The following is a 24,383-nucleotide window of genomic DNA, read 5'->3' on the forward strand; positions in this document are numbered from 1 at the left end:
ATTCTGCCTTTCCTCCAGTTCTGAGAGTCTGTGTCGGCTACATTGGGGGTTCCTGTCCGTTTGCCAGTATTTGTACCGGTTCCGTGAGTAGCGGCTTTGCCGCGTCCGTCGGCCTAGGCCGCAGTATTCTTTGGTTATTATTTGTTTCTGGTGTCTTGCAGAGGGTTCTGCTCGTGCTGTCACCGCCGGTACACAACGGTATTGTGTCGGCGAGTGGACAGCATTTCCTTTGTTGTTCTTTTCCTTTGGCGGCGTGCCGCACATATATTTAGGTTTAGGGTTGTTAGTAGCCCCTAGCCTTCTGTTTGTTTTAGTTAGAGGTCCCCTTGTTATTATCCTGTCTCGGTTCACGCCTTGTCTCAATCTAAGACCTGGGGGCATCGGAGTTGGGCAGACCTAATCCGCCCTTCAAACGCGGCTGCTGTGGGCCCAAGGAAACCATAGTCACTCAGGCGTGAACTGACCACACGGGTGAAACAATGGAGGTAGGGTGCTAGGGGCTATTTCCACACCACACCTTGTTTCAGCTTCACGTTCTGGTGATCAGGACTCACTACGCAACATCTCCCTTGTTCTGAGCACCAGGAACCTAACATTATCACCAGCCATACAACAAAAAAGAAATAAAGCTTTTTCTTTTTTGGCCCAGTCCAGTGTCTTGTTTAGAATCCAGTCCTGTCTAGAATTCAGTGTGCAGAATCCAGTCCTGTCAAGAATCCAGTCCTGTCTAGAACTCAGTGTGCAGAATCCAGTCCGGTGTTTAGAATCCAGTCCTGTCTAGAATTCAGTGTGCAGAATCCAGTCCTGTCAATAATCCAGTCCTGTCTAGAACTCAGTGTGCAGAATCCAGTCCGGTGTTTAAAAATCCAGTCCAGTCTTGTCTTGTCTAGTTTAAAAATCCAGTCCAGTCTTGTCTTGTCTTAGAATCTTGTCTAAGAATCATGTCTGGAATCATGTCTAGAATCTTGTCTAAGAATCTTGTCTAGAATCGTGTCTAGTCTTGTCTTGCTTGAAATCCTCCTATGCCTACTATGCAAGCCCTGCAAGCATCTCTCTCAGCCCTGAACTCTGCTTTCAGTGCTTTGAAACCTGAGCGGCTGGAAGTTTTGCAGCAATCCTTAAAGCAACTGCAAAACCTTCTGACCAAAATTTTGCTTATTTTGCCAGAAGTTGTTGAGAGTTCATCCTATAAAGAGACTCTTGCTCACAGTATGGTGACAAGTGAATCCTCAGGTTTAATTAAAGAGAAAAGGTTTAAAAGTTGGAGCGTCTGCGTCGCAGAAACTTAGATTTATGCCTATATTGTGGGGGTTTAGGCCACTATCTGCAGACCTGTGAGTTGCGCAAGCCAAAGTGTGGCGACAAGTCCTGCCCTCTGGCCAAGTTTAGTCAGGATACAAGACCTACTCCTGTCTCTACTGTGGCAGAGGTACTTGTCACACAACCCACACTAAAAAGCACTCTGTCCTATAATTGGGGTCCTTGGGCTAGGGAGCCCCATTATAGATTCAGGAACCAAAGGAGAATGTTTCTCTCCTCTCTTGATTTTCCTGTTGAAGCAGAGTTGCAAGCCCCTGGAGTGGTGCCCGATGCCCAGGGTCCTGGAGTGGTGCCCGATGCCCAGGGTCCTGGAGTGGTGCCCGATGCCCAAGGTCCTGGAGCGGTGCCCGATGCCCGGGGTCCTGGAGCGGTACCCGATGCCCAGAGTCCTGGAGCGGTACCCGATGCCCAGAGTCCTGGAGCGGTACCCGATGCCCAGAGTCCTGGAGCGGTACCCGATGCCCAGAGTCCTGGAGCGGTACCCGATGCTCTAGGTTATAGAGGGACATCGAATATTATAGCTCAGGTGTCAATACCAGAAGGGGTCCCAGAAGCTGCCCTGGGTGGGGTTCAGAAAGTCACTGCCCCGGGTGGGGTTCCGAGGGCCATTGCCCCAGGTGGGGTTCTGAGGGCCACTGCCCCAGGTGGGGTTCAGAAAGTCACTGCCCCAGGTGGGGTTCAGAAAGTCTCAGCCTCGAGTAAGGTTAATAGTGACCAGGTCCTAGCAAAGCACTCTAGTCAGTCAGATGGGAAGGAAGCAGATCCTGACTCTGTTGATATCTCAACATCTATAATCTTTGATGGGGACTTAGTCCAATTTCTGGCGCTTTACAAACACTATTACACCATTTTATTGTCTAGACCATTTCTGGGCATCACTTCAAAGAACCTTGTGCTCTATCTGATATATTCCTTTAGAGGAGAGCCTTTTGAGTGGGCAACCAGCCTAATGAAAGCTGAAGATCCCATTCTTCAGGATCCCCCGGCATTCAGTGATGCAGTTATTAAGATATATGGTTCCAAAGAAATTGGTTCAGGTTCCTCTAGGTCACCCGTCTTATCTGCTGAGAGTTCACGGTATTCTGTAAATTCGGCACAAGAGTCTCAGCCCGTTGTTTTGACTGCAGGATGTGCTTTTGTGTCTTCTTCTAATAGTAGTACTTTGCCTGAAAGTTCAGCTCCCAAGGTTAAGAAACCAATCTCTGATTTGAACCCAGCCTTGCTGGGAGGTACCATCAGTTCAGACAATGTTTGGGGAATTACCTTGGTCAGACCTCAAGAACTTTGTAAAAATAATAATAAAAAGAAAAAGAAATAATTATTGACTCTTGCCTTGATATAAAAAAAAAAACAGATTTTTTTCCTTGTCTTGTGTCCAGTGGCCACCGTTAAGGGGGGGCACCGTTACAAGCTGTTGCCACAGCTTGTTTCTGTTAGACCAGTGTGTCAGTTTTTTTTGTATCCCTTGTTTTGGAAAATCTGAATTTTGGGGTCCTTTGACCCCTCCTCAAGGGGGGGTACTGTTATGAGCCACGGCTGTGGCTCATTCCTGATTTGCATTTTATGTTAATACTTCTGTTTATGTTCCCCGTGGGTGTCATGGGGTGTTCGGAGCTCACCCTTAAGGAGAGGGTACTGTTATGAACCACAGGTAGTGGTTCATTCCTATTCTATGTTTATAAGTTGACTTGCAGGGGTTCACTACGGCTGGCCGGCGGTCGGGCTCCCGGCGAGCAGCATACCGGCGCCGGGAGCCCGACCGCCGGCTTACCGACAGTGTGGCGAGCGCAAATGAACCCCTTGCGGGCTCGCTGCGCTCGCCACGCTACGGGCACGGTGGCGCGCTACACTATTTTATTCTCCCTCTATGGGGGTCGTGGACCCCCACGAGGGAAAACAAGTGTCGGTATGCCGGCTGTCGGGCTCCCGGCGCCGGTATACTGAGCGCTGGGAGCCCGACCGCCGGCATACAGAAGACCACCCGTCTTGCAGGCCAGGATTTCCCGTTGCTCTGGTTTAAGACGATTCTTGTTTGCTGCCAGTGGTGAGTCTGTGTAATTGCAGCTTGTTTCCATGTGTTCAGCCTCACCTGTCTGTTGATTGCACCTCTCAGTTGTGCAGCAGGGCAGCTGCACGACATAATTAATTAAGACTCTCTGTTATATTCTGGCTCAGTGCAATTCACAGACACTGGTGATATTTCCAAGGTTCCAGAGTTCTTGAGTTCTGAGTTAGTCCCTGCCAGTTCCTGAGCTCCTGTCTAGCAGTGTCTGTCTAGCTGCTTCCAGTGTCGGTTCCTGAGTGTCGGTTCCTGAGTGTCGGTTCCTGTGTCTGATCCCGTGTCTTGCCGTGAAGCATTCCTGTCCAGAAGTCCTGTGGCTTTGTCTGTGCCTGGTCGAGTATCTGGCTTCTTGGTGTCCACCGGTCTGTCGTTTGGGATTCTGCCTGTCCTCCAGTTCTGAGAGTCTGTGTCGGCTACATTGGGGGTTCCTGTCCGTTTGCCAGTATTTGTACCGGTTCCGTGAGTAGCGGCTTTGCAGCGTCCGTCGGCCTAGGCCGCAGTATTCTTTGGTTATTATTTGTTTCTGGTGTCTTGCAGAGGGTTCTGCTCGTGCTGTCACCGCCGGTACACAACGGTATTGTGTCGGCGAGTGGACAGCATTTCCTTTGTTGTTCTTTTCCTTTGGCGGCGTGCCGCACATATATTTAGGTTTAGGGTTGTTAGTAGCCCCTAGCCTTCTGTTTGTTTTAGTTAGAGGTCCCCTTGTTATTATCCTGTCTCGGTTCACGCCTTGTCTCAATCTAAGACCTGGGGGCATCGGAGTTGGGCAGACCTAATCCGCCCTTCAAACGCGGCTGCCGTGGGCCCAAGAAACCATAGGCACTCAGGCGTGAACTGACCACACGGGTGAAACAATGGAGGTAGGGTGCTAGGGGCTATTTCCACACCACACCTTGTTTCAGCGTCACGTTCTGGTGCTCAGGACTCACTACGCAACATCTCCCTTGTTCTGAGCACCAGGAACCTAACAAGAGGTAGGTACAGCAGTGGCCATCCGTACCGTACTGCTATATATAGTATACTGGTGGTCACTGTGTCAGCAAACTGCAAAACTAAAATGCACCACAGTGTGCTGCACCACAGGTATAGAATGTAGATGGATAGTATACTTAATGACGACACAGAGGTAGGTACAGCAGTGGCCTTCCGTACCGTACTGCTATATATAGTATACTGGTGGTCACTGTGTCAGCAAACTGCACAACTGAAATGCACCACAGGTATAGAATCTAGATGGATAGTATACTTAATGACGACACAGAGGTAGGTACAGCAGTGGCCTACTGTACCGTAATGCTATATATTATATACTGGTGGTCACTGGTCAGCAAAACTCTGCACTGTACTCCTCCTATATAATATTATACTGGTGGTCCCCAGTCCCCACAATAAAGCAGCACACTGAGCACAGATATGGAGTGTTTTTCAGGCAGACAACGTATACTGGTGGTCACTGTCAGCAAAACTCTGCACTGTACTACTGCTATATAATACAGCTGCTCCCCAGTCCCCACAATTAAGCAGTGTGAGCACAGATATATGCAGCACACTGAGCACAGATATGGAGTGTTTTTCAGGCAGACAACGTATTATTGGTGGTCACTGTCAGCAAAACTCTGCACTGTACTCCTCCTATATACAGCTGCTCCCCAGTCCCCACAATTAAGTAATAAGCAAGCACAAAATATTTGCAATGCATCAACATAAACGGAGAGGAAGCCAGCCACGTCCTCTCCCTAACATTTCCAATGCACGAGTGAAAATGGCGGCGACGCGCGGCTGCTTATATAGAATCCGAATCTCGCGAGAATCAGACAGCGGGATGATGACGTTCGGGCGCGCTCGGGTTACCTGAGCCATACGGGAGAATCCGAGTATGGCTCGGACCCGTGTAAAAAGGGTGAAGTTCGGTGGGGTTCGGTTTCCGAGAAGCCGAACCCGCTCATCACTATTTTAAACACACTTAATGATAACTACTTAGTCCAACTAATTGAGGAACCAACTAGGTACAATGCAATCTTAGACCTGGCATTAACAAACAATGGGGATTTGGTATCAGGTATTATAGTAGGGGAACCCATAGGAAACAGCGACCACAAAATGGTCACATTTAATATCAGTTTCCATAAACAGCCCTATACTGGCTCAACTAGGACTCTAAACTTTAGCAAAGCAAATTTTGAAAAGATGAGGGTATTTTTCAGGGATATTGAATGGGAAGGTTTGTTTTTAGGAAAAAATACTACGGAGAAATGGGAGGTACTAAAATTCCTGCTAGCTAAAAATACACTCAAATTTATTCCTATGAGCAGCAAAAAAAGGAATAAAAATCATAAACCGATGTGGCTTAACAAAAAGATTAAGGAACTTATGGGCAAGAAAAGGCGAGCATTTAAAAAATACAAATCTGATGGGGAAGCAGAGTCATTTCAGCACTATAAGGAATGTAACAAAATTTGCAAAAAGGAAATAAGAGCGGCTAAAGTAGAAACTGAAAAACTAGTAGCAAAGGAAAGCAAAGCGAATCCCAAAAAATTATTTAAATACATTAATAGCAAGAGATTAAAGAAGGATAGTATAGGCCCTTTAAAAGACAAGTTGGGAGTCTTAAGCAAAAATGATAATGACATAGCGGACACACTAAATGTTTTTTTTTTCAACAGTATTCACTAGAGAGGACCCAATTCAGGGACTGACACAATATCAATAATGAGAATATCCCACTGATAGGTACTTATTTAAGCGAAGAAGTAGTCTGTGACCGATTAAAACATTTAAAGATTAATAAATCACCAGGGCCCGATGGTATTCACCCAAGGGTTCTAATGGAGCTTCACTCTGAACTGGCAAAACCGCTATCTTTGATCTTTAAGGATTCAGTTATATCAGGTATGGTTCCCAAAGACTGGCATATAGCGGAAGTAGTGCCTATATTCAAAAAGGGAAGTAAAGCTGAACCAGGTAATTATAGACCAGTTAGTCTTACATCTATAGTGGGGAAAGTATTGGAAGGTATTCTAAGAGATAGTATTCAGAAGTTTCTTGAAGTCAATAAGGTAATTAAAAGGAATCAACATGGGTTTATGAAGGACAGATCCTGTCAAACCAACTTACTTGGCTTTTATGAAACAGTAAGCGCAAACCTAGATCAGGGTAAAGATGTGGATGTAATCTTTTTAGACTTTGCCAAAGCGTTCGATACTGTATGTCACAACTGAGGGCCTGAGCTGACGGAAGGCAGCCTCAGTTGTAGGGGCTGAGATGTACCGGAACCTGGGAGGTTGTATCAGACCCCTGGACATGTAAGTAACATGAAGAGAAACCGCCCGAAGGCGTGACCACGACAACTTGAGTAAAAGTCAATGATATTTATTTATGACAAACTCCATGCATCACAGTAGCAGTAAAAAGTAACATAAAAATCAGCAGAGAAATAATAATACAGTTCCTGGGTACTACAGGGTGGCAGGGGCCACAGAGCTCTGGTGGTATGAGACAGTTCTTATTATCTGCAAGTTGGAAAGTCCTTACCAGGCTCAACTGTAGCAATGAGGAAAGCCCAGGGTCGTACCAGCTGGTGTTCCAGGGAAAGCTGGACTGCTGTAGATAAAATGCTGCTGTTAGTACTGGTTAGAACCAGACAGGTGTTGGCACGGAGTGGATACTGGCTGGAACCAGTTAAATAATAAATAAAGCTTGAGAGCGATGCAATGTAGATGAAATGTAGAATTTGAGAGCGGAGAAATAATAATACCGGTGGAGAGTGGTAAACTGCAGAAAGGACACCGGCCCTTTAAGAGAAACTGTACACTGCTGGAAGCTGAGCTGGAAGCAGGTGATGTTGTAGCTGGAATCAGGTGAGTCCAGAATGGATCGGAGAGTCAGGCTACACCGCAGATGGAATGCTGGTGCGGGTCTCTATAGCAGAAGTCTGGAGACAGGAGCTGGAACCTGAAAGACATTCACAGAAGAGAGACAAACTGGAACTAGGTTTGACAACCAAAGCACTGACGCCTTCCTTGCTCAGGCACAACCTATTTATACCTGCAGCAAGGAAGGCATTGGCTAGGCAATTATGCAAATTAATAATACTGACAACGGATTGGTAGGAATGATCAGCTGACAGAATCCAAGATGGCTGCGCCCATGCAGACACTTGGAGGGAAGTTTGGATTGTAATCCATGTGGTCTGGAAAACAGTAATGGCGGCGCCGGCCACCGGAGACAGGAGACGCCAGGCTGACAGATGCACATCCGACCACGCGGACACAGCGGAGGCCGCGGCTGACGTAATCGCCACTCTGAATGCAGAAGCTCAGGGACGGCGGCGGAGGCCGCGGGAGACGCCATGCCAGATGTATAAGGCGTTACTGTGACTGCGTCCAGAGAGACAGGAGAGGATGCGGGAATGTGCACATCAGGATAACAGATGGGATCCGGTCCTGGAGCGCTGAGCCAGCCTTAGGAGGCATCTGATAGGTAAGAAATGGCGTCCAGATACCCGGATCATGACAGCACCCCCCCCTTTAGGAGTGGCCCCAGGACACTTCTTTGGCTTTTGAGGAAACTTGGAATGGAATCTCCGGACCAAGGCAGGAGCATGGACATCAGAAGCATTGGTCCATGAACGTTCCTCAGGGCCATAACCCTTCCAGTCAATAAGGTACTGAAGTTGACCGTAACGGTGACGTGAGTCCAGGATCTTGGCTACTTCATACTCAACGCCTCGTTGAGTTTGGACTTTCGGAGTTGGAGGAAGTGAGGAATGAAACCGATTCAAGATTAGCGGTTTCAACAGGGAAACATGGAATGTCCTAGGTATCTTTAAGAAGGGAGGCAACTGGAGTCTGTAAGCAACAGGATTGATGACTTGATCAATTTTAAAAGGACCGATGTAGCGAGGTGCAAACTTCATACTGGGAACTCTTAACCTCAAATTCTTCGTGGATAACCATACCCGATCACCCACCTTGAGAGCAGGAACTGCTCGAAGCTTCTTATCCGCAAACTTCTTGTACCTGAACGATGCCTTGAGCAGAGCTGATCGTACGCTCTTCCAGATATTGGCAAACTGATGCAAGGTGATATCCATTGCGGGAACAGAAGTTGCTGGAAGCGGTTGGAACTCAGGGACTTTAGGGTGGAATCCAAAGTTGGTGAAGAATGGTGTTGAAGAAGATGAAGAATGATACTGGTTGTTATGACAGAACTCGGCCCAGGGAAGTAATTGAACCCAGTCATCTTGAGAGGAGGACACATAGATGCGGAGGAAGGACTCCAAGTCCTGATTCACCCTCTCAGTTTGACCATTGGTCTGAGGATGGTAAGCCGTGGAAAACTTTAGCTTGACTTGGAGGGCTTGACATAAACTTCGCCAGAATTTGGCTGTGAATTGAACTCCTCGATCTGAGATAATTTCTTCTGGAAGACCGTGGAGTCGAAAGATCTCTTGTATGAATACTTGAGCCAACTTGGAAGCTGACGGAAGACCGGTGAGAGGAATGAAGTGTGCCATCTTGGTGAACCGGTCAACTACCACCCAGATGGTATTAAACTTGTTGCACATGGGCAAATCTGTAATAAAATCCATCGACAAATGGGTCCATGGTCGACGGGGAACAGATAGTGGAACCAGTTGCCCCGCAGGCGACTGGCGGGATACTTTATGTTGAGCACACTTTGGGCAAGATGCAATAAACTCCAAAACATCCTTTTTCAGAGTTGGCCACCAATAGGACCTAGAGATAAACTCCAGGGTTTTTTGGATACCTGTATGTCCGGCAAAGCGGGAAGCATGGGCCCAATGCATGAGCTTCTTCCTTAGTGTCGGCTTCACAAAACTTTTCCCTGATGGGGGCGTAGAGTCCATCCCTACCGTGGAGAATGCCAACGGACTTATAATAGGATGCTTGTCTGAAGACTCTGACTCATTTTCTTGCTCCCATGAGCGGGAAAGGGCATCGGCCTTGCGATTCTGAGAGCCCGGACAGAACTGGAGTTTAAAGTCGAACCTGGAAAAGAAAAGTGCCCATCTGGCCTGACGAGGGTTGAGACATTGTGCGCCTTTCAGATATAGAAGGTTCTTGTGGTCTGTAAGGATGGTGATTGAATGAGAAGCTCCCTCCAACAGATATCTCCACTCCTCTAGAGCGAGCTTGATGGCTAGCAACTCCTGGTCGCCAATGGCATAGTTGCGCTCCGCTGGGGAGAACTTCCGTGAGAAGAAACTGCAAGGATGTAAATGGCCATCTTTAGCCCTCTGAGATAACACCGCTCCTACTCCAACGGAGGAGGCATCCACCTCTAGGATGAAAGGAGAGTCGATGTCAGGCTGTTTCAGGACAGGCGCAGAGATGAACCTCTGTTTTAAAAGATGAAAAGCTTGCATGGCTTCTTCAGACCACTTGGACGGGTTAGCACCCTTCTTGGTGAAAGCAGTAATAGGCGCCACAATGGTGGAAAAGTCTCGTATAAACTTTCGGTAATAATTGGCGAACCCTAAGAACCTCTGGACCCCTTTGAGGGTTAAGGGTACCGGCCAATTCTGGATTGCTTGTAGTTTCTCAGGATCCATCTCTAGTCCGGAACCGGACACAATGTACCCTAGAAACGGAATGGACTTGACTTCAAAGACGCATTTCTCTAATTTGCAATAGAGATGATTGACACGGAGACGGGACAGAACCTCCTTTACCCAAAAACGATGTTCCTCTAAATTGTTGGCAAAAATGAGGATATCATCTAGATAGACCACGACATGACGGTATAGAATGTCTCTGAAGATCTCATTGACAAAATGCTGGAAGACAGCTGGAGCATTGCTCAATCCGAAGGGCATGACGAGGTACTCATAATGTCCGTCACGGGTGTTAAATGCGGTCTTCCACTCGTCACCCTCACGGATCCGGATGAGATTGTATGCACCTCTCAAGTCCAGCTTTGTAAAGATGGTAGCTCCGCTAACTCTGTCAAAGAGCTCAGTAATCAGGGGTAAAGGATAGCGGTTCTTGATGGTAATGTCGTTCAAACCTCTGTAGTCGATGCACGGCCGCAAACCACCATCTTTCTTTTTTACAAAAAAGAAGCCTGCGCCGGCTGGAGAAGAAGAAGGTCGAATGAACCCCTTTGCTAGGTTCTCTTTAATGTATTCCTCCATAGAATGCGTCTTGGGCAGAGACAACGGATAAGTTCGGCCTCGAGGTGGAACCTTCCCTGGAACGAGATCAATCGGGCAGTCCCATTCTCTATGAGGAGGAAGGATATCAGCAGAAGCTTTACTGAACACATCCGTGAAATCTTGATATGGAGGAGGTGGAACATCAGACGACCTGGGGGAGGAAGAACAGACAGGCAACACTTTTAACAAACATGTCTCAGCACAGGAGGGACCCCATGCCAGGATTTGCGTAGTCGTCCAATCAATTGTAGGATTGTGAAGACGGAGCCATGGAAGGCCCAGGACCACAGGATGTGTGGCTCTTGGAATCACTAAAAGTGAAATAAGTTCGGAATGAAGAACTCCCACTCTCAGACGAACTGGTAGAGTCCTTAGAGCAATAACTGTATCAAAAATTTTACTGCCATCCACGGCAGTTAAGGAAAAGGAGGAAGGAAGTCTCTCGGTGGGTAGGGACCACCGTTTAACATAGGCTTCGGTAATAAAGTTCCCAGCTGCTCCGGAATCCAGGAGGGCAATGACGTTCTGATAACGTTGAGCAACTTGAAGCGAGACTGGGAGATTACAATCTTGAGGAGATGGAGAGGAGATCATTACTCCTAGCCGGCCCTCTCCTTGGCGAGCTAGGATTTGAAGTTTCCCGGACGTTTGGGACAGGCATGAATAGTGTGAGACGGGGCTGCACAATACAGACAGAGAGACTCAGAGAGACGTCTTCGGCGCTCAGCAGGAGTTAAACGGGAACGGCCAATTTGCATGGGTTCATCTTTAGTTGGTGACAGTTGGCGAGGAGGAGGAGCAGAAGATTTTGGAGCAGATGATCTTCCACGCTCAGTTGCTCTCTCTCTGAAACGTAAGTCAACTTTTGTACAAAGTGAGATTAGCTCATCTAACTTGGAGGGTAAGTCTCTGGTAGCTAACTCATCTTTAATACGCTCGGATAAACCATGCCAGAATGCAGCATACAGGGCCTCGTCGTTCCATGCCAGTTCAGATGCCAGGATCTGGAACTGTATAAGATATTGTCCTACAGTATGTGATCCCTGGCGTAAACGGAGAATCTCAGACGAAGCTGAAGTTACCCGGCCTGGCTCGTCGAAGATGCGCCTGAATGTTGACACGAATGCAGTGTAAGAAGATAGCAGGGTATCGGACCTCTCCCATAACGGTGATGCCCAGTCAAGGGCTGAGCCACTGAGAAGTGAGATGATGAAGGCAATTTTTGTACGGTCACTGGGAAAATTGCCAGGTTGTAGCTCAAACTGAATCTCACACTGGTTGAGAAATCCCCTGCAGAATCTTGGAGATCCGTCAAATTTTGCTGGCGTTGGAAGATGAAGACGTGGAGCAGAAACGGGTAAGGTGGGTGGGGTTATAGTTGGAGTCACTGTGGATGACGCCCCAGATGCGCCTGATCCACGGAGAGTTGTCTGAATCCCATCCAGCCGAGTAGAGAAATCCTGGAGACAGCGGATGATGTGGCCCTGTGCAGCCTCCTGATGTTCAAGTCGGGCTGCCAGTTCTTGCATCGGCCTGGCCGCTTGATCCTGGTCTCCGGCTGGATTCATTAGGTCAGTGCTTACTGTCACAACTGAGGGCCTGAGCTGACGGAAGGCAGCCTCAGTTGTAGGGGCTGAGATGTACCGGAACCTGGGAGGTTGTATCAGACCCCTGGACATGTAAGTAACATGAAGAGAAACCGCCCGAAGGCGTGACCACGACAACTTGAGTAAAAGTCAATGATATTTATTTATGACAAACTCCATGCATCACAGTAGCAGTAAAAAGTAACATAAAAATCAGCAGAGAAATAATAATACAGTTCCTGGGTACTACAGGGTGGCAGGGGCCACAGAGCTCTGGTGGTATGAGACAGTTCTTATTATCTGCAAGTTGGAAAGTCCTTACCAGGCTCAACTGTAGCAATGAGGAAAGCCCAGGGTCGTACCAGCTGGTGTTCCAGGGAAAGCTGGACTGCTGTAGATAAAATGCTGCTGTTAGTACTGGTTAGAACCAGACAGGTGTTGGCACGGAGTGGATACTGGCTGGAACCAGTTAAATAATAAATAAAGCTTGAGAGCGATGCAATGTAGATGAAATGTAGAATTTGAGAGCGGAGAAATAATAATACCGGTGGAGAGTGGTAAACTGCAGAAAGGACACCGGCCCTTTAAGAGAAACTGTACACTGCTGGAAGCTGAGCTGGAAGCAGGTGATGTTGTAGCTGGAATCAGGTGAGTCCAGAATGGATCGGAGAGTCAGGCTACACCGCAGATGGAATGCTGGTGCGGGTCTCTATAGCAGAAGTCTGGAGACAGGAGCTGGAACCTGAAAGACATTCACAGAAGAGAGACAAACTGGAACTAGGTTTGACAACCAAAGCACTGACGCCTTCCTTGCTCAGGCACAACCTATTTATACCTGCAGCAAGGAAGGCATTGGCTAGGCAATTATGCAAATTAATAATACTGACAACGGATTGGTAGGAATGATCAGCTGACAGAATCCAAGATGGCTGCGCCCATGCAGACACTTGGAGGGAAGTTTGGATTGTAATCCATGTGGTCTGGAAAACAGTAATGGCGGCGCCGGCCACCGGAGACGCCAGGCTGACAGATGCACATCCGACCACGCGGACACAGCGGAGGCCGCGGCTGACGTAATCGCCACTCTGAATGCAGAAGCTCAGGGACGGCGGCGGAGGCCGCGGGAGACGCCATGCCAGATGTATAAGGCGTTACTGTGACTGCGTCCAGAGAGACAGGAGAGGATGCGGGAATGTGCACATCAGGATAACAGATGGGATCCGGTCCTGGAGCGCTGAGCCAGCCTTAGGAGGCATCTGATAGGTAAGAAATGGCGTCCAGATACCCGGATCATGACACTGTACAACACATGAGACTTATCTACAAGCTACAAGAATCAGGGCTAGGAAGCACAATATGCACTTGGGTCAAAAACTGGTTAGATAATAGGGAGCAGCGCGTTGTGGTTAATGGATCTTTTTCAACTTGGACTGAAGTGCTAAGTGGTGTGCCGCAAGGCTCAGTATTAGGACCGCTATTGTTCAATATTTTCATTAACGACCTAACAGAAGGTGTCAATTTTTGCAGATGATACCAAATTGTGTAAGGTTATAAATACAGAGGAGGATGCCGAGTCTCTTCAGAACGACTTAGTTAAATTAGAAGCATGGGCAGCCAAATGGAGAATGCGCTTCAACACAGACAAGTGTAAGGTAATGCACTGTGGTAACAAGAACAAAAATTACACCTACCTACTAAATGGGGTAAAATTAGGGGATTCTGTACTGGAAAAGGACTTAGGTGTCCTCATAGATAGCAAGCTAAGCAGTAGTACCCAAAGTAGGACTGCAGCAAAGAAGGCTAATAAGATATTAGCATGCATAAAACGGGGTATTGATGCTAGGGATGAGAATATTATACTCCCGTTATATAAATCACTAGTGAGACCACACCTTGAATACTGTGTACAATTCTGGGCACCGTACTACAAAAAGGATATCCTGGAGCTAGAAAAGGTACAGAGGAGGGCGACCAAACTAATTAAGGGCATGGAGACGATGGAATACAAGGAAAGGCTTGAAAGACTAGGCATGTTTACATTGGAAAAGCGGAGACTAAGAGGGGATATGATCAACATCTACAAATATATAAGGGGACAATACACAGAGCTTGCGCGGGACCTGTTTTTGGTTAGATCAACACAGAGGACTCGTGGACACTCGCTCAGGTTAGAGGAGAGGAGATTCCGCACAATACGGCGTAAAGGCTTTTTCACGGTAAGGACAATACGTGTTTGGAATTCCCTGCCCAAGGGAGTTGTAATGGCGGGATCTATCAACACCTTTAAGTATGGGTTAGATAAATTCCTAATGGATAAGGATATCCAGGGGTATGGTGCATAGTCATAAATAGTTACTATAAATAGGGATAAAATGCAACGGCTGACAGCAGCATCAGTCAGAAATTTTAGTCAAATCATCATGCATAGGAGACCACAAATAGGTTGAACTCGATGGACAATTGTCTTTTTTCAACCTCAGATACTATGTTACTATGTAAGTGAGCCCACGATACTCTTATCAAACGCCTTGTCAGTGTCACAATTGAGCACTATGTTTCCTGTCTTATGATTTTTATGAGATTGAATCATAGCATCTAGAAGTGTACGAACATTGTGTACAGAGTGGTGATTTTTAATAAAAAACAGTTTGTGCATGGTGAAGAAGTTTGGGCAAAGGCTATTGAAGATGATTGGCTAATAATTTAGTGAATATTTGAATATTTTAAAATCCTGGTTCAATAAAGTATGACCAGACCAACGTGTGGTCCTTGTTAGGTTTTGGAAGCACTATAACCCTTGCTTCATTAAAGCTTGGAGGGGCATCGTGACTAGTAATAACTGAATTAAATAGTTTAGTAAGGGGGGAAATAGCATGTGAAGATAAAAGTTTGTAGTAGGCTGAAGAGAGGCCACCAGGGCCAGGTGTATCACATGACCGGCACTATCTTATGTTTCCTTCCTTTAAATAAGGTAATAATGCTCGTTTTTTAAATGAAGTATATTATATGAATAGATATTATGATTGTGTTCTTGATTAATAGTTTTTTATGTTGTTATTTGGGATGGTTTGCTTTTTTACATTTGGAATGGCCCAAACAGGTGGTGCCTATCAAACTATTAGGAAGGGTATAAATAGAGTACCCAATGTTCATGAGATTTATGCTCCTGAGGAAGCTGGATTATACCAGTGAAACGCGTTGAGCCTATTTTATTCATCTGGACTTCACTCTACAACCCGGCCTGCAAAGCCTTTGTCATCCTTCGGCACATTTTGGACTTCTCTCCCATCACTGGATATACATATCAAACCGGTCTGATCCACCCCTACAGCTATAAATGGACTTATCCTAATGCTGATGCCCATCATCGTGTGGATCTGGTAAATATTTACCTAATACAGTGAATGCACATGGGGAGGTTGCCCTAGCCTTTAGGAATGGACATTACCAACACAGGAGAATGTGAAATTGATGAAATCATCTTATTCAGATAAGAAATTTTTAATCCACATCGCCACTTTGTGGCAAAGGAATTCCTTTCTTTTAACCTGTCTATATATGATGTGTTAATAAATTGTGATTTTTTTTACATAAGCAAACCATCCTTTTTGATCTTTCAGCCAGCGCTGGTATACATTCTTTCTAACTGTTTAGTTTTTTCTGAGGAACTGACCTTCCTCTTACCTGCTGCTGCTGGTTGCGCACTTGCACATTTATTTATTATTTATACTCTTATCAAACGCCTTGCCAGTGTCACAATTGAGCACTATGTTTCCTGTCTTATGATTTTTATGAGATTGAATCATAGCATCTAGAAGTGTACGAACATTGTGTACAGAGTGGCGATTTTTAATAAAAAACAGTTTGTGCATGGTGAAGAAGTTTGGGCAAAGGCTATTGAAGATGATTGTCTAATAATTTAGTGAATATTTTTAAATCCTGGTTCAATAAAGTATGACCAGACCAACGTGTGGTCCTTGTTAGGTTTTGGAAGCACTATAACCCTTGCTTCATTAAAGCTTGGAGGGGCATCATGACCAGTAATAACTGAATTAAATAGTTTAGTAAGGGGGGAAATAGCATGTGAAGATAAAAGTTTGTAGTAGGCTGAAGAGAGGCCACCAGGGCCAGGTGTTTTACCACTGGGTAATGATTCAATAATCGCCTCCACCTCTAGGTCCGTGATAGGAGACGTGAGATATTCTCCGTCATCAACACTAAGTTTATGAAGACCCGCCCGTTGTAAAAATTCCAGGCCTTCCAGACTCGGGAAATCTTGAGGGGCTCGGTATAGGTTTAAAAAAAATTCAATAACTTCTTCCCCAATGTCATCTGGATGTGTACTAAGGCGTCCATGCACAGTACGGATAGCAGTAATATTTTTTGCAGCTACAGAGGATTTTACCAAGTGCGGTAATAACTTTTCTGGGCGATTACCCCATCTAAAGTATTAATTCTTTTGAAAGATAAGTTCATTTGAGCCTGTTCAGTACACAAATTATCATAGATGGCCTTGGCATCTTTGTATAAGGACCTATTAACCTCAGAGGGATTTGCTAATAAAGCAGAGTAAGCTGAGGTAACCGAACTACAGATGGAGCTGCGCTCATCTGAGGCAGCTCCATCACAGGCGTGCACTCCCGGTGTGACTAGGCGATCCTTCCGCCTAGCCCCGCCGGGAGTGCACAGAGACGCTCTCCCATTCACTAGAATGGGGCGCGTCTCTGTCAGCGTCTCCATCACGGGCGCACACGCCTGTCCGAACGGAGATGCTCTCATCGTTACCATCTGAAGCTGCCAAAGAAAAACTTTGTTGAGTTTTCTTTTTCTTAGAGGCCATGTACGATAATAGGTGACCTCTTAACACCGGTTTGGAAGCTTGCCAGTAAAGACGGACACCATTATCATGTATTGCATTGTCAACAAAATAATTTTGAAAAGACTGCAGTAAGTGACACTTAAAATCCTCGGAGGTGGCTAGTTAAATTAAGTACATTTTAACTCTGTTCCCCTTCTGCATCCACACACTGATGCATTCTTATTTTCCATTGGTCAAAGCCGTGCTGCAGCTCATTATCTGTCAGTATTCTCAACAGCTGTTGTTTTCTTCTTTTCCTCAGTAACAAATACAAAACGGATTCCTTTCAGCACAGATTTGACTTTAGAGAAAAGAAAGAAGTCATGTTGTGCTAGGTCTGGCATGTATGGAGGGTGTTCTAGTACTGCAATCTAAGTCTCTGCCAAAAACCGCTTCACAGAGAGAGCTTCGTGGGCTGGTGTTATGCTGATGGAGGATGAAACCTTTTTTCCACAACTCTGGCCACTTTCTTCAGATTATTTTGCTCAATGTTTCTAGAACATTTTTGTAGTAACATCGATTCACTGTTGTTCCTTCTTGTACCCAGTCTGCCAAAATAACACCTGTGATATCAAAGAAAACAACATGGCTTTGAATTTGGATATTCTTTGATGTGCTTTCTTCTTTCTTAGAGATGATGGTGTTTTCCAGTGCATGAACTGGCGTTTTGTTTCAGGATCATACTAGAAGATCCACGTTCCATCACAGGTAATAACTTTATCTTAAAAATGTGAATCCACTTTAACTTGTTCCAAAATGTCTGTACAAATTCGCTTTACATTTTCTTTTTGCTCAGTAGTGAGAAACCTATGAAATCATCTTAGCACAATCTTTTGTCATGCTCAGATCTTGATGCAAAACTTGCCTAACAGTTTCTTTGTTGAAGTTTACCATTTGTACTATAATTCAGATGCTGCATCGACAGTCAGTTCGAACAACTTAAAAAAATTTTATGATACTTAAACACACATACATGTGACAATCTGCTCCATGACTTAACACAATGCTCTACTTTTGAACTAAACATTTTTGCGACGCACAGGAAAAACAACTTCTTCTAATGCTGTATGACAGCAAGCTACAGTATCTGTGCGCAAAGGGTGAAACCTGTAAAACTGTTTTGGGATAGTCCAAGGTCAATCGTTCCCCACTCCCTTTTAACTCACACAGTATGGCTTATTTTTTACAAGTACAGTCTCATTATTAAATAGCTACACCTCAGTATTTTTTAATATTTGTCCCATTCAGGGATACAACACCAATATCACAACTTTTTTGTGACTATCTACTAATCAAGGTCTCACAAAGATTGAGCAATTTGTAGAAATTCTGCTAAAGTCATGTATTTTTTGATAAAATTTTGCTGTCTGTTATCACATTATTATCTATGGCAGCACTGGACAAAAAACCTACTATGGTTTGATGATGTTGGCATATCTGCGTTTCACAGCTTGTTGATCTACAGCAGTCTCTTCCTGAGTGGTGTCTATTACGGTCTGCGTTTGTCTAGGTTTACCATTGCAAGAATGTCAGAGCTTGTATTACACCAAGAAACGAACATTACATTTCTTGCTAAACTTGGCAAGAGTGGAACCAAAATCAGAGAGCTGGATAATGCTATGAAGAAATCAGCAGTTTACAAGTGGGTGAAACATTTTTCTGAGGAAAAAGAAAGTGTCACTGTCGATGAGAGTTCAGGACGGCCAGCAACGAGCAGAACTGAAGAAAAAATTGAAAAAGTTTGTCAAATTGTGCATGAAAATTATCAACTGATTGTCAGTTGCATAGCGAAGCAAGTGAACATCATCTATTTGGAACTATTTGGAAGAACTGAAAAGACTGTGTGAAAAAGTTAGAAGGAAATGACCATAACTTCACAACAATACACCTGCTCACACAGCACTGTCTATGAGGCAGTTTTTAGCTAGTAAACGAATAACTGTGTTGGAACACCTCCTTATTCACTGGATATAGCCCCCAATGACTTTATTCTGTTCCCGAAGATAAAGAAAATATTGAAAGGAATGCATTTTGATGACATTGATGACATCAGATATAGGGGGTTCATTCCGACCCGATCGCAGCGTGCTTTCGATCGCATACCTGCGACCAGGTCCCTACTGCACATGCTGGGGGGCCGTAATGCGCATGTGCTTCGTTGCCCGGCAATGTCCGAAGGGAACAAAGAAATCGATGGCAGCGGCGATCGCTTGAAGATAGACAGGCGGTGGGCGTTCCTGGGCAGCAACACAGCATTCGGACCCAATTTCTGGTAGTGGTAAGAAAAAATAAGATTTTACTCACCGGTAAATCTATTTCTCGTAGTCCGTAGTGGATGCTGGGGACTCCGTAAGGACCATGGGGAATAGACGGGCTCCGCAGGAGACTGGGCACTCTAAGAAAGATTTAGTACTACTGGTGTGCACTGGCTCCTCCCTCTATGCCCCTCCTCCAGACCTCAGTTAAGGAAACTGTGCCCGGAAGAGCTGACATTATAAGGAAAGGATTTTGGAATCCAGGGTAAGACTCATACCAGCCACACCAATCACACAGTATAACGTGTGATAAACTTACCCAGTCAACAGTATGAACAACAACAGAGCATCAACAATGGATGCCCACATAACATAACCCTTTATTAAGCAATAACTATGTACACGTATTGCAGAAAATCCGCACTTGGGACGGGTGCCCAGCATCCACTACGGACTACGAGAAATAGATTTACCGGTGAGTAAAATCTTATTTTCTCTAACGTCCTAGTGGATGCTGGGGACTCCGTAAGGACCATGGGAATTATACCAAAGCTCCCAAACGGGCGGGAGAGTGCGGATGACTCTGCAGCACCGAATGGGCAAACACAAGGTCCTCCTCAGCCAGGGTATCAAACTTGTAGAACTTAGCAAATGTGTTTGAACCCGACCAAGTAGCTGCTCGGCAAAGCTGTAATGCAAAGACCCCTCGGGCAGCCGCCCAAGAATAGCCCACTTTCCTCGTGGAATGGGCTTTCACTGATTTTGGATGCGGCAATCCAGCCGCAGAATGAGCCTGCTGAATCGTGATACAGATCCAGCGAGCAATGGTTTGCTTTGAAGCAGGAGCACCCAGCTTGTTGGATGCATACAGGATAAACAGCGAGTCAGTCTTCCTGACTCCAGCCATCCTGGCTACATATATCTTCAAAGCCCTGACTACATCAAGCAACTTGGAATACTCCAAGTCACGAGTAGCCGCAGGCACCACAATAGGTTGGGTCAAATGAAAAGATGACACCACCTTCGGCAGAAATTGCGGACGAGTCCGTAATTCTGCCCTGTCCATATGGAAAACCAGATAGGGGCTTTTACATGACAAAACCGCCAATTCTGACACACGCCTAGCCGAAACTAAGGCCAATAGCATGACCACCTTCCACGTGAGATACTTTAGCTCCACGGTCTTAAGTGGCTCAAACCAGTGGGATTTCAGGAAACCCAACACCACGTTGAGATCCCAAGGTGCCACTGGTGGCACAAAAGGGGGCTGAATATGCAGCACTCCCTTAACAAACGTCTGAACTTCAGGAAGAGAAGCCAGTTCCTTTTGAAAGAAAATGGATAGGGCCGAAATCTGGACCTTTATGGACCCCAACTTTAGGCCAAAGGTCACTCCAGACTGTAGGAAGTGCAGGAATCGACCCAGCTGGAGTTCCTCTGTAGGGGCCTTCCTGGCCTCACACCAGGCAACATATTTTCGCCATATACGGTGATAGTGTCTTGCTGTCACGTCCTTCCTAGCCTTTATCAGCGTAGGAATAACTTCCTCCGGAATGCCTTTTTCCGCTAGGATCCCGCGTTCAACCGCCATGCCGTCAAACGCAGCCGCGGTAAGTCTTGGAACAGACAGGGCCCCTGTTGCAACAGGTCCTGTCTGAGAGGCAGAGGCCACGGGTCCTCTGCGAGCATTTCTTGCAGTTCCGGGTACCAAGTCCTTCTTGGCCAATCCGGAACAATAAGTATTGTTCTCACTCCTCTTTTTCTTACGATTCTCAGCACCTTGGGTATGAGAGGAAGAGGAGGAAACACATAGACTGACTGGAACACCCACGGTGTTACCAGTGCATCCACAGCTATCGCCTGAGGGTCTCTTGACCTGGCGCAATACCTTTGTAGCTTTTTGTTGAGACGGGACGCCATCATGTCTACCTGTGGCAGTTCCCATCGATTTGTAATCTGAGTGAAGACTTCGTGATGAAGTCCCCACTCTCCCGGGTGGAGGTCATGCCTGCTGAGGAAGTCTCCTTCCCAGTTGTCCACTCCCGGAATGAACACTGCTGACAGTGCTTGCACGTGATTCTCCGCCCAACGAAGAAACCTGGTGGCTTCCGCCATTGCCACTCTGCTTCTTGTGCCACCCTGGCGGTTTACATGAGCCACTGCGGTGATGTTGTCTGACTGAATCAGCACTGGTTGGTTGCGGAGCAGGGGCTCCCCTTGACTCAGGGCGTTGTATATGGCCCTTAGTTCCAGGATATTTATGTGCAGACAAGCCTCCTGACTTGACCACATTCCTTGGAAGTTTCTTCCCTGAGTGACTGCCCCCCACCCTTGGAGGCTCGAATCCGTGGTCACCAGGACCCAGTCCTGTATGCCGAACCTGCGGCCCTCGAGAAGGTGAGCACTCTGTAGCCACCACAGAAGAGACACCCTGGCCCTCGGGGACAGGGTGATCAGCTGATGCATCTGAAGATGCGATCCGGACCACTTGTCCAACAGATCCCACTTAAAGATCCTTGCATGGAACCTGCCGAAGGGAATGGCTTCGTATGATGCCACCATCTTTCCCAGGACTCTCGTGCAGCGATGCACCGACACCTGTTTTGGTCTTAAGAGGTCTCTGACTAGAGTTACAAGCTCTTGAGCCTTCTCCGCCGGGAGAAACACCTTCTTCTGGTCCGTGTCCAGAATCATGCCCAGAAAAGGCAGACGCGTTGTAGGAATCAGCAGCGACTTTGGGATATTCAGAATCCAGCCGTGCTGTTGCAACACTTCCTGAGAGTGTGCTACGCTGATTAGCAACTTTTCTCTGGACCTCGTCTTTATGAGGAGATTGTCCAAGTATGGGATAATTGTGACGATCACAGGGAAAAGGGGAGGTGGGAAGTCCACTGCACTAGTATTGAAATTTGTAACAATTGCATACAAAATACCCCAAAATTATATCATGCCATCTATTATCTGGTCACAATTGTGGGGGTGCTGCCACACCATATATTGTTGCCAATATATGAAACAAGTTTTAAAGGGAAGGAAAGGAATTGGGCTTTTGGGTGGCGCACAAAGAATGAATAATCATACAATAAAATATAACTTTTATTTCATTAAATTAAAAAAGCCAATAACTGTGAAATATTAAAATTGCTAAAGACAGGTGCAAGACACAGTGTAACATGTATTGTTAAAAAACCACACTCCCTTAGTCCACTGTGCTGTGCAATGTCCAATATAATCAGTGAAATATTTTCAGGTTCTATGACCTTATGCTTAAATTAAGTCAGTGCTGTCAGACTATAATTCCAATAATCAATTGGGTTTATTAAATGCGAACACTAGTATGGTAATCACATATGTATTGTCTGAGGTTTTTTAAGATCTCAGGCAATTGTCCTCTGATGCATTAAATGGTCCACAATAAGAAAAATTAGTGGACAGTTAGTATTGTCACATATACGTTTTTGATATAGATGCTCTATATTCCTTTATAAAAAATATTCCCCAGTTATAAAACAATTAAGGGATTTCCAGACATCACATGCATTAGTGGGTATAATATAGATGGTGCCTTTATATGCCCAGCTGATTGGCGCTCTCAGTCTTTGCTGTCAGCGCCTATAAAAAAGCATATATTGATAACATGTACGTGTGAAATCAGCTGGTTAATGGCAATATTCAGACCGTAATATACATTAGGGTATTGGTAGGCTATTTTGCATATAGTATTGCTCAACGTTCTCAGTCTATGCTGTCAACGTATGCAGAACCACCCTTTTGGACAATAGCCAACTGTATGTGTAGAGCTAATTGACTGGCGTTCTCAGTCACTGCTGTCAGCGCCTTTCTATTGTAGTCTACACACAACATGTATTGATATAATAAATTGGGTTGATCTGAATGTAGTATTAGGTAGCGCTCTCAGTCATGCTGTCAGCGTTCACGATTTCACCCATATTGTATATATCCACTAACAACGGATGTCGTTTCTATATGAGAATTTATTTAATCAGTTGTAAGATTAGTTGTTTCACCTTAGTAAAATACTTATAAACTGGGGAGAGTAATACACTATCAATATAAGTGCTTTAAAGTCAAAGAAAATGAGCCTATATTCTTTTTATAACAGAGAATAGTATTCACAATAATAGTTGATGGATGTGTAATGCACCAGGCTAATGTCAGTAGTTAAGCCTGTCTTTGCAACATAGTATGTTTCAACATAAATTTAAATTCCAATGTATCTATACAATGTTGCATTTGCTTTGGAATGTAGCATATGTGATTCACAGTCAAGCAACCATTTCTGCAAGTCTTTATGTGGTGATTGTTGATGCCTCTGCACTGCTAAAGCCTTGTCAGGTGTGACCAGACTATGTATATCTTAAGAATAGATACATTCACTGCATGCTGAGCTGAATATACAATGTTGCTATCTGTCCCTGCTACCTAATGATTCTCAATTTGTGCTTTAAAGTAGCAGCTGCGCTCCCATTTTATACAAGTGCCAGGTGAAATTCCCCAGTATATAATATGAAGGTCAGCTATTCATTCAGTGCCAGGCTATATATTACATAATGAAATGAACTTGACTAGTAGAGCTAATTAGAGAGCCTGTCCCGCCTTAACAAAGGCAAGTGAGGTCCCTCATATGACTAGGTCCGCATATGAAATTCTGACAAACACATCTAAATGTGACATGCACAATTTGTTGAACACATGGACGGAGTGTGAGACGCCGACGCGCGTTTCACAGTTAGTTTCGTCAGGGCTAACCAGAATGCCTCCAACGATTGAAATATCACCATAAGACCACACCAATCACAGTGGCGTTTCCCGGTCACATGGTAGCTCTGGCCTGTCATGGTGCGGCGCCCGTCATTCGGGATCTAGCAGCACAGTGAGTCCGATCACATGACTGCTACAGGCCAATCACGGTCCCGATACTGAGATCACTAGAGGAATAGTCTAATGTAAAATGTCTGTCTATCAGTGTGGGCTCCTTTTCTCTGGTAAAAGGATCTAGTTATTATCGTACCTTCTATGTTGTGTTATATATTCCAAGGGGTTATGTTCTATGAGCTGATTCATCACTGCCCCCTTCTCATAATACTATCTTTTCTAAAGAGAG

General features: G+C 45.5%; 1 protein-coding gene and 1 long non-coding RNA gene across 2 annotated transcripts in view; one reads left to right on the forward strand and one right to left on the reverse strand.

Annotated features, from left to right (window-relative positions):
* The window catches only part of LOC134969129 (solute carrier family 22 member 6-A-like), a 252,681-nt gene that overhangs the window by 180,631 nt on the left and 47,667 nt on the right, over positions 1–24,383 (reverse strand). The window lies entirely within an intron of this gene.
* LOC134969132 (uncharacterized) overlaps positions 1–24,383 on the forward strand; it is a 91,169-nt gene that overhangs the window by 62,807 nt on the left and 3,979 nt on the right. Inside the window, exon 3 of the long non-coding RNA XR_010189408.1 lies at positions 17,636–17,711. This is a non-coding gene — a long non-coding RNA (uncharacterized LOC134969132). The remainder of the gene's footprint in view (positions 1–17,635; positions 17,712–24,383) is intronic.

The sequence above is a fragment of the Pseudophryne corroboree genome, chromosome 11, assembly GCF_028390025.1.
Source record: "Pseudophryne corroboree isolate aPseCor3 chromosome 11, aPseCor3.hap2, whole genome shotgun sequence".
NCBI lineage: Eukaryota > Metazoa > Chordata > Amphibia > Anura > Myobatrachidae > Pseudophryne > Pseudophryne corroboree.